Genomic DNA, 16,410 nt, shown 5'->3' with positions numbered 1-16,410 from the left:
CCAGACCAACAGGTAACATGTTATATAGGACTGATGATGACCTACCACCAACAGGTAACAACATGTTATATAGGACTGATGACGACCTACCAGACCAACAGGTAACAACATGTTATATAGGACTGATGATGACCTACCACCAACAGGTAACAACATGTTATATAGGACTGATGATGACCTACCACCAACAGGTAACAACATGTTATATAGGACTGATGATGACCTACCAGACCAACAGGTACCAACATGTTATATAGGACTGATGACGACCTACCACCAAAAGTTAACATGTTATATAGGACTGATGATGACCAACCACCAACAGGTAACACGTTATATAGGACTGATGATGACCTACCACCAACAGGTAACATGTTATATAGGACTGATGATGACCTACCACCATCAGGTAACAACATGTTATATAGGACTGATGACGACCTACCACCAACAGGTAACAACATGTTATATAGGACTGATGATGACCTACCACCAACAGGTAACAACATGTTATATAGGACTGATGACGACCTACCACCAAAAGGAAACATGTTATATAGGACTGATGATGACCTACCACCAACAGGTAACATGTTATATAGGACTGATGATGACCTACCACCATCAGGTAACAACATGTTATATAGGACTGATGACGACCTACCACCAACAGGTAACAACATGTTATATAGGACTGATGGTGACCTACCACCAACAGGTAACAACATGTTATGTAGGACTGATGACGACCTATCACCAACAGGTAACATGTTATATAGGACTGATGATGACCTACCACCAACAGGTAACATGTTATATAGCACTGATGATGACCTACCACCAACAGGTAACAACAACATGTTATATAGGACTGATGACGACCTACCACCAACAGGTAACATGTTATATAGGACTGATGACGACCTACCAGACCAACAGGTAACATGTTATATAGGACTGATGATGACCTACCACCAACAGGTAACAACATGTTATATAGGACTGATGATGACCTACCACCAACAGGTAACATGTTATATAGGACTGATGACGACATACCACCAACAGGTAACAACATGTTATATAGGACTGATGACGACCTACCACCAAAAGGTAACATGTTATATAGGACTGATGATGACCTACCACCAACAGGTAACATGTTATATAGGACTGATGATGACCTACCACCAACAGGTAACATGTTATATAGGACTGATGACGACCTACCACCAACAGGTAACAACATGTTATATGGGACTGATGACGACCTACCACCATCAGGTAACAACAAGTTATATAGGACTGATGACGACCTACCAGACCAACAGGTAACATGTTATATAGGACTGATGACAACCTACCACCAAAAGGTAACATGTTATATAGGACGGATGATGACCTACCACCAACAGGTAACATGTTATATAGGACTGATGGTGACCTACCCCCAACAGGTAACAACATGTTATATAGGACTGATGATGACCTACCACCAACAGGTAACATGTTATATAGGACTGATGTTGACATACCAGACCAACAGGTAACATGTTATATAGGACTGATGATGACCTACCACCAAGAGGTAACAACATGTTATATAGGACTGATGACGACCTACCAGACCAACAGGTAACAACATGTTATATAGGACTGATGATGACCTACCACCAACAGGTAACAACATGTTATATAGGACTGATGATGACCTACCACCAACAGGTAACAACATGTTATATAGGACTGATGATGACCTACCAGACCAACAGGTACCAACATGTTATATAGGACTGATGACGACCTACCACCAAAAGTTAACATGTTATATAGGACTGATGATGACCAACCACCAACAGGTAACACGTTATATAGGACTGATGATGACCTACCACCAACAGGTAACATGTTATATAGGACTGATGACGACCTACCACCATCAGGTAACAACATGTTATATAGGACTGATGATGACCTACCACCAACAGGTAACATGTTATATAGGACTGATGATGACCTACCACCAACAGGTAACATGTTATATAGGACTGATGACGACCTACCACCATCTGGTAACAACATGTTATATAGGACTTATGACGACCTACCAGACCAACAGGTAACATGTTATATAGGACTGATGACGATCTACCACCAACAGGTAAACATGTTATATAGGCGTGATGATGACCTACCACCAACAGGTAACATGTTATATAGGACTGATGGTGACCTACCACCAACAGGTAACAACATGTTATATAGGACTGATGGTGACCTACCACCAACAGGTAACATGTTATATAGGACTGATGACGACCTACCACCAACAGGTAACAACATGTTATATAGGACTGATGATGACCTACCACCAACAGGTAACAACATGTTATATAGGACTGATGATGACCTACCAGACCAACAGGTACCAACATGTTATATAGGACTGATGACGACCTACCACCAAAAGTTAACATGTTATATAGGACTGATGATGACCAACCACCAACAGGTAACACGTTATATAGGACTGATGATGACCTACCACCAACAGGTAACATGTTATATAGGACTGATGACGACCTACCACCATCAGGTAACAACATGTTATATAGGACTGATGATGACCTACCACCAACAGGTAACATGTTATATAGGACTGATGATGACCTACCACCAACAGGTAACATGTTATATAGGACTGATGACGACCTACCACCATCTGGTAACAACATGTTATATAGGACTTATGACGACCTACCAGACCAACAGGTAACATGTTATATAGGACTGATGACGATCTACCACCAACAGGTAACATGTTATATAGGCGTGATGATGACCTACCACCAACAGGTAACATGTTATATAGGACTGATGGTGACCTACCACCAACAGGTAACAACATGTTATATAGGACTGATGGTGACCTACCACCAACAGGTAACAACATGTTATATAGGACTGATGACGACCTACCACCAACAGGTAACATGTTTTATAGGACTGATGATGACCTACCACCAACAGGTAACAACATCTTATATAGGACTGATGATGACCTACCACCAACAGGTAACAAAGTTATATAGGACTGATGATGACCTACCACCAACAGGTAACAACATTTTCTATAGGACTGATGATGACCTACCACCAACAGGTAACATGTTATATAGGACTGATGACGACCTACCACCAACAGGTAACAACATGTTATATAGGACTGATGATGACCTACCAGACCAACAGGTAACAACATGTTATATAGGACTGATGATGACCTACCACCAAAAGGTAACATTTTATATAGGACTGATGATGACCTACCACCAACAGGTAACAACATGTTATATAGGACTGATGATGACCTACCAGACCAACATGTAACATGGTATATAGGACAGATGATGACCTACCACCAACAGGTAACATGTTATATAGGACTGATGATGACCTACCACCAACAGGTAACATGTTATATAGGAATGATGGTGACCTACCACCAACAGGTAACATGTTATATAGGACTGATGACGACCTACCACCAACAGGTAACATGTTATATAGGACTGATGATGACCTACCACCAACAGGTAACAACATGTTATATAGGACTGATGACGACCTACCACCAAAAGGTAACATGATATATAGGACTGATGACGACCTACCACCATCAGGTAACAACATGTTATATAGGACATATGACGACCTACCAGACCAACAGGTAACATGTTATATAGGACTGATGATGACCTACCACCAACAGGTAACATGTTATATAGGACTGATGACGACCTACCACCATCAGGTAACAACAAGTTATATAGGACTGATGACGACCTACCAGACCAACAGGTAACATGTTATATAGGACTGATGACAACCTACCACCAAAAGGTAACATGTTATATAGGACGGATGATGACCTACCACCAACAGGTAACATGTTATATAGGACTGATGGTGACCTACCCCAACAGGTAACAACATGTTATATAGGACTGATGATGACCTACCACCAACAGGTAACATGTTATATAGGACTGATGTTGACATACCAGACCAACAGGTAACATGTTATATAGGACTGATGATGACCTACCACCAACAGGTAACAACATGTTATATAGGACTGATGACGACCTACCAGACCAACAGGTAACAACATGTTATATAGGACTGATGATGACCTACCACCAACAGGTAACAACATGTTATATAGGACTGATGATGACCTACCACCAACAGGTAACAACATGTTATATAGGACTGATGATGACCTACCAGACCAACAGGTACCAACATGTTATATAGGACTGATGACGACCTACCACCAAAAGTTAACATGTTATATAGGACTGATGATGACCAACCACCAACAGGTAACACGTTATATAGGACTGATGATGACCTACCACCAACAGGTAACATGTTATATAGGACTGATGACGACCTACCACCATCAGGTAACAACATGTTATATAGGACTGATGATGACCTACCACCAACAGGTAACATGTTATATAGGACTGATGATGACCTACCACCAACAGGTAACATGTTATATAGGACTGATGACGACCTACCACCATCTGGTAACAACATGTTATATAGGACTTATGACGACCTACCAGACCAACAGGTAACATGTTATATAGGACTGATGACGATCTACCACCAACAGGTAACATGTTATATAGGCGTGATGATGACCTACCACCAACAGGTAACATGTTATATAGGACTGATGGTGACCTACCACCAACAGGTAACAACATGTTATATAGGACTGATGGTGACCTACCACCAACAGGTAACAACATGTTATATAGGACTGATGACGACCTACCACCAACAGGTAACATGTTTTATAGGACTGATGATGACCTACCACCAACAGGTAACAACATCTTATATAGGACTGATGATGACCTACCACCAACAGGTAACAAAGTTATATAGGACTGATGATGACCTACCACCAACAGGTAACAACATTTTCTATAGGACTGATGATGACCTACCACCAACAGGTAACATGTTATATAGGACTGATGACGACCTACCACCAACAGGTAACAACATGTTATATAGGACTGATGATGACCTACCAGACCAACAGGTAACAACATGTTATATAGGACTGATGATGACCTACCACCAAAAGGTAACATTTTATATAGGACTGATGATGACCTACCACCAACAGGTAACAACATGTTATATAGGACTGATGATGACCTACCAGACCAACATGTAACATGTTATATAGGACAGATGATGACCTACCACCAACAGGTAACATGTTATATAGGACTGATGATGACCTACCACCAACAGGTAACATGTTATATAGGAATGATGGTGACCTACCACCAACAGGTAACATGTTATATAGGACTGATGACGACCTACCACCAACAGGTAACATGTTATATAGGACTGATGATGACCTACCACCAACAGGTAACAACATGTTATATAGGACTGATGACGACCTACCACCAAAAGGTAACATGATATATAGGACTGATGACGACCTACCACCATCAGGTAACAACATGTTATATAGGACATATGACGACCTACCAGACCAACAGGTAACATGTTATATAGGACTGATGATGACCTACCACCAACAGGTAACATGTTATATAGGACTGATGACGACCTACCACCAACAGGTAACAACATGTTATATAGGACTGATGATGACCTACCAGACCAACAGGTAACAACATGTTATATAGGTCTGATGATGACCTACCACCAAAAGGTAACATTTTATATAGGACTGATGATGACCTACCACCAACAGGTAACAACATGTTATATAGGACTGATGATGACCTACCAGACCAACATGTAACATGTTATATAGGACTGATGACGACCTACCACCAACAGGTAACATGTTATATAGGACTGATGATGACCTACCACCAACAGGTAACAACATGTTATATAGGACTGATGATGACCTACCAGACCAACAGGTAACATGTTTAATAGGACTGATGGTGACCCACCTCCAACAGGTAACAACATGTTATATAGGACTGATGACGACCTACTCGACCAACAGGTAACATTTTATATAGGACTGATGATGACCTACCATCAACAGCTAACAACATGGTATATAGGACTGATGATGATCTACCACCAACAGGTAACAACATGTTATAGAGGACTGATGATGACCTACCACCAACAGGTAATAACATGTTATATAGGACTGATGATGACCTACCACAAACAGGTAACATGTTATATAGGACTGATGATGACCTACCACAAACAGGTAACAACATGTTATATAGGACTGATGATGACCTACCACCAACAGGTAACATGTTATATAGGACTGATGATGACCTACCACCAACAGGTAACAACATGTTATATAGGACTGATGATGACCTACCACCAACAGGTAACATGTTATATTGGACTGATGATGACCTACCACCAACAGGTAACATGTTATATAGGACTGATGATGACCTACCACCAACAGGTAACATGTTATATAGGACTGATGATGACCTACCACCAACAGGTAACATGTTATATAGGACTGATTACGACCTACCAGACCAACAGGTAACAACATGTTATATAGGACTGATGATGACCTACCCCCAACAGGTAACAACATGTTATATAGGACTGATGACGACATACCACCAACAGGTAACATGTTATATAGGACTGATGACGACCTACCACCAACAGGTAACATGTCATATAGGACTGATGATGACCTACCACCAACAGGTAACATGTTATATAGGACTGATGATGACCTACCACCAACAGGTAACATGTTATATAGGACTGATGATGACCTACCACCAACAGGTAACATGTTATATAGGACTGATGATGACCTACCACCAACAGGTAACATGTTATATAGGACTGATGACGACATACCACCAACAGGTAACAACATGTTATATAGGACTGATGATGACCTACCACCAACAGGTAACAATATGTTATATAGGACTGATGATGACCTACCAGACCAAAAGGTAACATGTTATATAGGACTGATGGTGACCCACCTCCAACAGGTAACAACATGTTATATAGGACTGATGACGACCTACCAGACCAACAGGTAACATTTTATATAGAACTGATGATGACCTACCACCAACAGGTAACAACATGTTATATAGGACTGATGATGATCTACCACCAACAGGTAATAACATGTTATATAGGACTGATGATGACCTACCACCAACAGGTAATAACATGTTATATAGGACTGATGATGACCTACCACAAACAGGTAACATGTTATATAGGACTGATGATGACCTACCACACACAGGTAACATGTTATATATGACTGATGATGACCTACCACCAACAGGTAACAACATGTTATATATTACTGATGATGACCTACTTGGTGGTAAGTCATCATCAGTCCTATATAACATGTTACCTGGTGGTCTGGTAGGTCATCATCAGTCCTATATAACATGTTACCTGTTGGTCTGGTAGGTCATCATCAGTCCTATATGACATGTTACCTGTTGGTCTGGTATGTCGTCATCAGTCCTATATAACATGTTGTTACCTGTTGGTGGTAGGTCGTCATCAGTCCTATATAACATGTTGTTACCTGTTGGAGGTGGGTCACCATCAGTCCTATATAACATGTTACCTGTTGGTCTGGTAGGTCATCATCAGTCATATATAACATGTTGTTACCTTTGGTGGTAGGTCATCATCAGTCCTATATAACATGTTGTTACCTGTTGGTGGTAGGTCATCATCTGTCATATATAAAATGTTACCTGTTGGTGGTAGGTCATAATCAGTCCTATATAACATGATACCTGTTGGTGGTAGGTCATCATCAGTCCTATATAACATGTTGTTACCTGTTGGTCTGGTAGGTCATCATCAGTCCTATATAACATGTTGTTACCTGTTGGTGGTAGGTCATCATCAGTCCTATATAACATGATACCTGTTGGTGGTAGGTCATCATCGGTCCTATATAACATGTTGTTACCTGTTGGTCTGGTAGGTCATCATCAGTCCTATATAACATGTTGTTACCTGTTGGTGGTAGGTCATCATCAGTCCTATATAACATGTTGTTACCTGTTGGTGGTAGGTCATCATCAGTCCTATTTAACATGTTACCTGTTGGTGGTAGGTCATCATCAGTCCTATATAACATGTTACCTGTTGGTGGTAGGTCATCAGTCCTATATAACATGTTGTTACCTGTTGGTGGTAGGTCATAATCAGTCCTTTATAACATGATACCTGTTGGTGGTAGGTCATCATCAGTCCTATATAACATGTTGTTACCTGTTGGTCTGGTAGGTCATCATCAGTCCTATATAACATGTTGTTACCTGTTGGTGGTAGGTCATCATCAGTCCTATATAACATGATACCTGTTGGAGGTAGGTCATCATCAGTCCTATATAACATGTTGTTACCTGTTGGTCTGGTAGGTCATCATCAGTCCTATATAACATGTTGTTACCTGTTGGTGGTAGGTCATCATCAGTCCTATATAACATGTTGTTACCTGTTGGTGGTAGGTCATCATCAGTCCTATATAACATGTTGTTACCTGTTGGTGGTAGGTCATCATCAGTCCTATATAACATGTTGTTACCTGTTGGTGGTAGGTCATCATCAGTCCTATATAACATGTTACCTGTTGGTCTGGTAGGTCGTCATCAGTCCTATATAACATGTTACCTGTTGGTCTGGTAGGTCATCATCAGTCCTATATAACATGTTGTTACCTGTTGGTGGTAGGTCGTCATCAGTCCTATATAACATGTTACTACCTGTTGGTGGTAGGTCATCATCAGTCCTATATAACATGTTACCTGTTGGTGGTAGGTCATCATCAGTCCTATATAACATGTTATTACCTGTGGGTCTGGTTAGGAGAACATAAATCATCTACTACACGTCAAGATGTCACCTCGCCAGTTACAAGACACTTTATAGAACAAAATCATTGTATTAATGAATTGTGTTGCATCGGGATTGAAAGACATCATCCACACTGTAGAGGAGCTGACAACACATGACTCCAAAGACAATCAATGAGGAGATATACATTACATTATGTAAAGACAATCAATGTGGAGATATACATTACATTATGTAAAGACAATCAATGTGGAGATATACATTACATTATGTAAAGACAATCAATGAGGAGATATACATTACATTCTGTATCTCCACACGGAATAAACAAAGAATTAGATTTCACCCCCTTCCTATAAGACTGTTATCCATATCAGATTTTACATAATCGGTTTAAGAGTTGGCCCCACATATTTATGAACGTCTTTGCCTGATGTCCTTTGTGGTGGGCTCATGATATTGAATCCCATGAATTGACGTGATGTATTTAGGTGAGTGGACACCTGGGGTGATTGATTTGTGAGTTGCCCTTCGTGCCCGCTGTCATACCCTATAATTCTGCATCTCGATGTGACTAATCTGTATCCAGGTAGAAAAGCAACATCCCTGATGACTGCATACCTGATTAGATACACCTGCTGCCCTTTGCAAAATACTGTTCTGAATTTAAATAAAATTGTACCTACACACTGAAGAAGAAGACCGTACGCTATCCCTGATGAAAATAATTAAAAACATTGAATAATGAAGTTAGCTTTATGCGACATCTTTTTGAGAGCAAACCCATTCCACCTCTTTGTTTGCCATTTGGGAAGCAGACTATTTCTATGGTTACAGTGACTGCGTGACCTCTACAGGGTCGTTCCCTTACTCTAGGTGAGGTTATGAGTCAGGGGCCTGATTCCGTCACCCCTGGTTATCAGATCACTGATTCCGTCACCGCCGGTTATCTCTACTTCCTGGATAGGATAGGGTGTGATGGAGGGGATTGAGGTGTGTGTGTCTCTGTGCGTCTGAGTGTGCCCGTGCATATTTGTGCGCGCGTGCGTGCATTGTGTGCGCGTGCGTGTGTGTGTGTGTGTGTGTGTGTGTGTGTGTGTGTGTGTGTGTGTGTGTGTGTGTGTGTGTGTGTGTGTGTGTGTGGTTGTGCGTGCGTGCGTGGTTGTGTGTGCGTGTGTGTGTGTGTTGGCAGAAGGGAGGAGGCAGTCTGCTGTAAAGAGATGGGTGGAGGCTGAATGGTAGTAAGAGTCAACAGGGTTAACCTTTGAGGAATGTGTTTTTTGACAGTCTTTCTGTACAGATAGGACGAGTCACCTAGAAAATAGGTATTTTCAAATTTGTTGAGGTGTAGAAAGGAAGGGTTCAGAGGCTTAAAGAGCAGAGAGAGGGATTACAGGTCAGCTACAGAGGATGTTGGTCAGAATGTGATGAGGTGCTTTTGGGACACACTAAAACAGAATAAAGAGAGATTGTGTTTGGAATGCAGTAGGTTACCCTTAACGTTCCTGCTCGTGATGATGAAGTGTGTGCTGTGTCTGTGAGGGAGTCCATACAGAACGTGCGAGCCTAGGCTGTGTGTGTAATTACATGGATTCCTGTGCAATCTGTGGATACCTGTTCAGATTGGAATGTTTCTACCTTGGGATTATATTGGGAATGGGGCAAGCTGTACCAATGTGGGTCGGTTGGAAAGGGCGATTGTAAGTCTATTTCTTCAAAGTAATGAAGTGTGTCTGAGGACTTAGAGGCTGTGTCTCAAGTGGCATCATACTCCCTATGTAGTGTGCTATTGTTGACTAGGTTCCACTACGTAGGGCATAGGATCCACTGCGTAGGGAATAGGGTGTGATTTAGAACACAGCCATAGACAGAGAGCTAGGTCATCTATATATAGGTCTTAAAGCAGCCTCCTTCATGTGAGGTGTTCCACAGGGCACTAAGTCAATTTCTAGTATGTGTATGTGATCCCTACGGGAACTGAACCAACAACCTTGATGTTGCTAATGCCACGCTCTTAGCAACTGAGCCACAGAGGACCCCAAGCTCACTCCAAGGCAGAAGGAGATGGATACACACACATTTTCTCTCTCCCTGAAAGAGGGAGATTTATAGAGAGAGAGATAACGAGAGAAAGGGTGAGGGGAAGATCGAAAGGGAGAGGGAAAGAGAGAGAGGGTAAGCCAGAAAGACTGAGGAGACAAGAAAAAGGGTGAGGAGAAGAGAGAGAGAGACAGAGAGAGACAGAGAGAGAGACAGAGAGAGAGAGAGAAACAGAGAGAACGAGAGACAGAAAGAGAGCGAGAGAGAGAGAGCGAGAGAAAGAGAGAGAGAAACAGAGAGAGCGAGAGACAGAAAGAGAGCGAGAGAGACAGAGAGAGAGCGAGAGAAAGAGAGAGAGAGAAAGAGAGAGAGAGACACAACCAGAGGGGAGAGAGAGAGAGAAAGAGAGAGAGGGAGACAGAAAGAGAGTGAGACAGAGACAGAGAGTGAGAGAGAAAGAGAGACAGAGAGAGACAGAGACAGAGAGAGAGAGAAAGAGAGAGACAGAGAGAGAGCGAGAGAAAGAGAGAGAGAGACACAACCAGAGTGGAGAGAGAGAGAAAAAGAGAGAGGGAGACAAAGAAAGTGAGACAGAGAGACAGAGACAGAGAGTGAGAGAGAAAGAGAGAGAGAGACAGAGAGAGACGGAGAGATAAAGGGATACGTTTAGTCACTATCACATGCATTACTCAGTGTTAACCCCTCGTGAGTATCCTGTGTCTGACATCACGCTGTCTGTTTGTTTGAAGGAGATCCTAGCCGACGGGGGGGGAGATCTTGTGATAACAGCGATCACAGACTCTCTTTGTTGTTGGGCTAACTGAGAAGGATAACAGAACCACAGAAACAGACACACACACACACACTCTCACCCACACACACACACACTTTGTTCAACCAGCAGTCTAAATACTTAAAAGACAGCCTACCCCCTCAGCCCTCAAATGAAGTGGACACTTCTGATGAAGTATCATGGCGTCTGACGGGTTGACACTGGCAGGGCGAGGGGGCAAGGGAGGAAGGAAGGATTTTAAAATGGAACACACCTGGCCGGAAATTCATCACTCGTTCATCCCGCGATGACTGTGTTTTCAGCCACTGGTGGCTTGTGGGTGCTTTATATGCGCTACAGTCAATTATGAGCGCATGTCTACTTATATTTAATATATAATTATTAATATACGCCTACATTATGATAGCTAGCAATTAATTAGCTAACTAACGTTAGCCTGCCTAGCTACTTCTGAAGAAGGAAAATGTTTTATTTCTACAATTTCTAAAAGATAACCAAACAAAAACATATTTATTTTTTTACGAGACGTGTTTGTGCCGTCATGTGTATTAGAATCACAATTTATAACTTATCTGCATTAGTTTTTACTTGCACTTCTCCATAGATGTTGTTTTTAAGTTCCCCCAGACTTTTCTTAGCGGATGTACAATCGTCGCAAATTGAATTATTGGGAGTTTCGGACCCCGGAGCGAATGTAATTGTACACTCGCAAAGCCGACTAAAAACTAGGGCTGAGGGGCTTACGTTGCAAACATTTGGACTGCCCTCCAAGATGGCGATGGGGATTCCCCCAAGGGCGTAAGACGAGGGTAAGTGGACTAGGGTGTGTTTTTTACAGTTTTTTTTACAATAGCTAGGACCCATTTCTCAATATTTAGGTCACTTTTTCAAAACTCTTCACAGTTCTCCTAACCAACTTTCAGCTTGACACAGCAGTTCATTTCACATCCAAAATGCACTAAAACTACCAAATCACTTCATACATGTCTCAAATCAACTCGTTCTTCCATAACAGTAGCAAAGGTTGTCACCCAACAAGCACACTGTCACTCATAAAACAACGACCTAAACATCACTAACAACAGGCAGCATTACACAATGTTTTCTATACATAACAATAATGACACCTCTCTACTGTTTAGAATTCACTGTAGTATATGTTACAATAATGACACCTCTCTACTGTTTACAATTCACTGTAGTATATGTTACAGGAATGACACCTCTCTACTGTTAAATCACTGCAGTATATGTTACAGGAATGATACCTCTCTACTGTTTATAATTCACTGCAGTACTCTACTGAATGAATGCAGTATATGTTACAGGAATGACACCTCTCTATGTTAACAAAACCTCTCTACTGTTTACAATTCACTGCAGTATATGTTACAGGAATGACACCTCTCTACTGTTTATAATTCACTGCATTATATGTTACAGGAATGACACCTCTCTACTGTTTACAATTCACTGCAGTATATGTTACAGGAATGACACCTCTCTACTGTTTATAATTCACTGCATTATATGTTACAGGAATGACACCTCTCTACTGTTTACAATTCACTGCATTATATGTTACAGGAATGACACTTCTCTACTGTTTATAATTCAATGCATTATATGTTACAGGAATGACACCTCTCTACTGTTTATAATTCACTGCATTATATGTTACAGGAATGACACCTCTCTACTGTTTATAATTCAATGCATTATATGTTACAGGAATGACACCTCTCTACTGTTTATAATTCACTGCAGTATATGTTACAGGAATGACACCTCTCTACTGTTTACAATTCACTGCAGTATATGTTACAGGAATGACACCTCTCTACTGTTTATAATTCACTGCAGTATATGTTACAGGAATGTATCAGACATCATGCAATATGCTTCAGTATGTTTTATGTCATTTTATGGCATTAAGTGATTCCAAAATACAGTAATTTGTATATACACCATCTACCGATACAGATACAGTAGCAATACTAGTCAACCCTGTCTTCTGCATTTGGCCACAGGTTCTCATCCACGTCACATCTTATGTCATCTTGGGCAATACACCTAGTAAAGAGTCTTCTGGCATGCCTGGTCCACACCACTCTGTGTCTGAGTCTTCTGGCATGCCTGGTCCAAACCACTCTGTGTCTGAGTCTTCTGGCATGCCTGGTCCAAACCACTCTGTGTCTGAGTCTTCTGGCATGCCTGGTCCAAACCACTCTGTGTCTGAGTCTTCTGGCATGCCTGGTCCACACCACTCTGTGTCTGAGTCTTCTGGCATGCCTGGTCCACACCACTCTGTGTCTGAGTCTTCTGGCATGCCTGGTCCAAACCACTCTGTGTCTGAGTCTTCTGGCATGCCTGGTCCAAACCACTCTGTGTCTGAGTCTTCTGGCATGCCTGGTCCAAACCACTCTGTGACTGAGTCTTCTGGCATGCCTGGTCCACACCACTCTGTGACTGAGTCTTCTGGCATGCCTGGTCCACACCACTCTGTGACTGAGTCTTCTGGTATGCCTGGTCCAAACCACTCTGTGACTGAGTCTTCTGGCATGCCTGGTCCAAACCACTATGTGACTGAGTCTTCTGGCATGCCTGGTCCACACCACTCTGTGTCTGAGTCTTCTGGCATGCCTGGTCCACACCACTCTGTGTCTGAGTCTTCTGGCATGCCTGGTCCACACCACTCTGTGTCTGAGTCTTCTGGCATGCCTGGTCCACACCACTCTGGAACTGAGTCTTCTGGCATGCCTGGTCCACACCACTCTGTGACTGAGTCTTCTGGCATGCCTGGTCCAAACCACTCTGTGACTGAGTCTTCTGGCATGCCTGGTCCAAACCACTCTGTGACTGAGTCTTCTGGCATGCCTGGCACCACTCTGTGACTGAGTCTTCTGGCATGCCTGGTCCACACCACTCTGTGACTGAGTCTTCTGGCATGCCTGGTCCAAACCACTCTGTGACTGAGTCTTCTGGCATGCCTGGTCCAAACCACTCTCTGACTGCACGGGACTGGTGAAATGCCACATTGTCCCATACAATTACAAATGTTGGCCGATTTGGCCTCACTGCAACCCTTTCCTCACCTGGCACAACCCTTCCATAGAGGTCACCCAGGAATGACATGAGAAGCTCGGCCCAACTAGTGGTTTGTGTAACAGGAATCCATCAGAGGATACTGCTGCACACATTGTGATGTTGGCACCCCTCTGGCCCGGGACATCCACTGTGGCTCTTTTCCCAATCACATTCCTTCCTCACCACCGTGTTCTGGCCAGGATGAAACCAGCCTCATCCACAAAGATGAATATGTGGGGTGTTTGCCTGGCATCAATCTCCATGACTCTCTAAAATAAATCCACAAGGAAACATAAGAGTTAGGCTGTTACAGTAGTTTACATTATACCTAAAAACATATCATTGTGTGTCTCTGCCCTGTTTGGTTTAGTTCAAAACCAGTTGTGTATTTTATAGTCATCTTACCTGGACATATTGGACCTGAGATGCTTGACTCGTTCAGAGTTCCTCTCAAAGGGGACAGTTTACAACTGCTTCATCCTGACTTGATGTTGTTTCAGGACTCTAGAAATAGTTATGGTTACATGGTGAATATTTCCAAACGTAATGTTGTCTGCCAACACTCTGTCCCGAATCTCTGTGAGTTTTATGCCATTGTTTCTGATGACCATATCAACGGTTGCAGTTTCCTGCACAGCAGTGAGAATCCTACCTCTCCTGCCTGTGGGAGGTAACTGTTGGGTCCTAAGCAGAAATACAAAAACAACTACCGGTACACACAAATGGGTTTGGAGGCTTTGCTCAATTTACTTTTGTAATGTGCAGTTCAGTCAGATGCCATTTCAGAATGCACATCTTACCTGTTTGTTTTGCCGGAAATTTCTCACAATAGATGTTACTGTTGAGAGTTGCAGATTTGGCTGCACTCAGACCAGCCTCTCTCATTGATAGACCATGATTTATTACATGATCAATTATAGTAGCCCTAATCTCATCTGAGACAACAGCTGATGATCTTCCTCTCAGTCTTCTTCCACCACGCGTACGCATTCCTCTTCCTCTCCCAGCCACTCTTCTTCCTCTGTCAGCCTCTTCTCTATCTCTGTCTGGGTCCATGTTTACATTACAGTACAGCATTATTCCTCAGATGTCTCCTTTTGTATAGATGGTAATGTCATTGACAGACTAACACCTGGGTCCATGTTTACATTACAGTACAGCATTATTCCGCAGATGTCTCCTTTTGTATAGATGGTAATGTAATTGACAGACTAACACCTGGGCAGGTGTTCAGCTACAATGGGAATCAGCTGTGGTTGGTCTAATTGTTTTGATAGTATTTCATTATTTAGATGTGGAATATATTTCAATACGGTATTAATGTAGAAATGTAGTAAATTGCTGTCTCATTCAATGTTGTGTTATGTTAGGTTTGGAACTTAAGTTTAACAGTTTTGAACAGAGTATGTAAACATGTGCAAACTGGCCTGTAGGTACATGGAGTTTTGGTGGTGGTTGTGTCTGAGTGAGAAAATAATTAATGACATTTAAAAGATGTAATCATTGAATGCATTCTGTGACAAAGAAATGAAAAATGATCCTCAGTTTACACA

Source organism: Salmo salar, chromosome ssa08 (genome assembly GCF_905237065.1).
Source record: "Salmo salar chromosome ssa08, Ssal_v3.1, whole genome shotgun sequence".
In the NCBI taxonomy this organism is placed as follows: domain Eukaryota; kingdom Metazoa; phylum Chordata; class Actinopteri; order Salmoniformes; family Salmonidae; genus Salmo; species Salmo salar.
Note: the sequence above shows the minus strand (reverse complement) of the source record.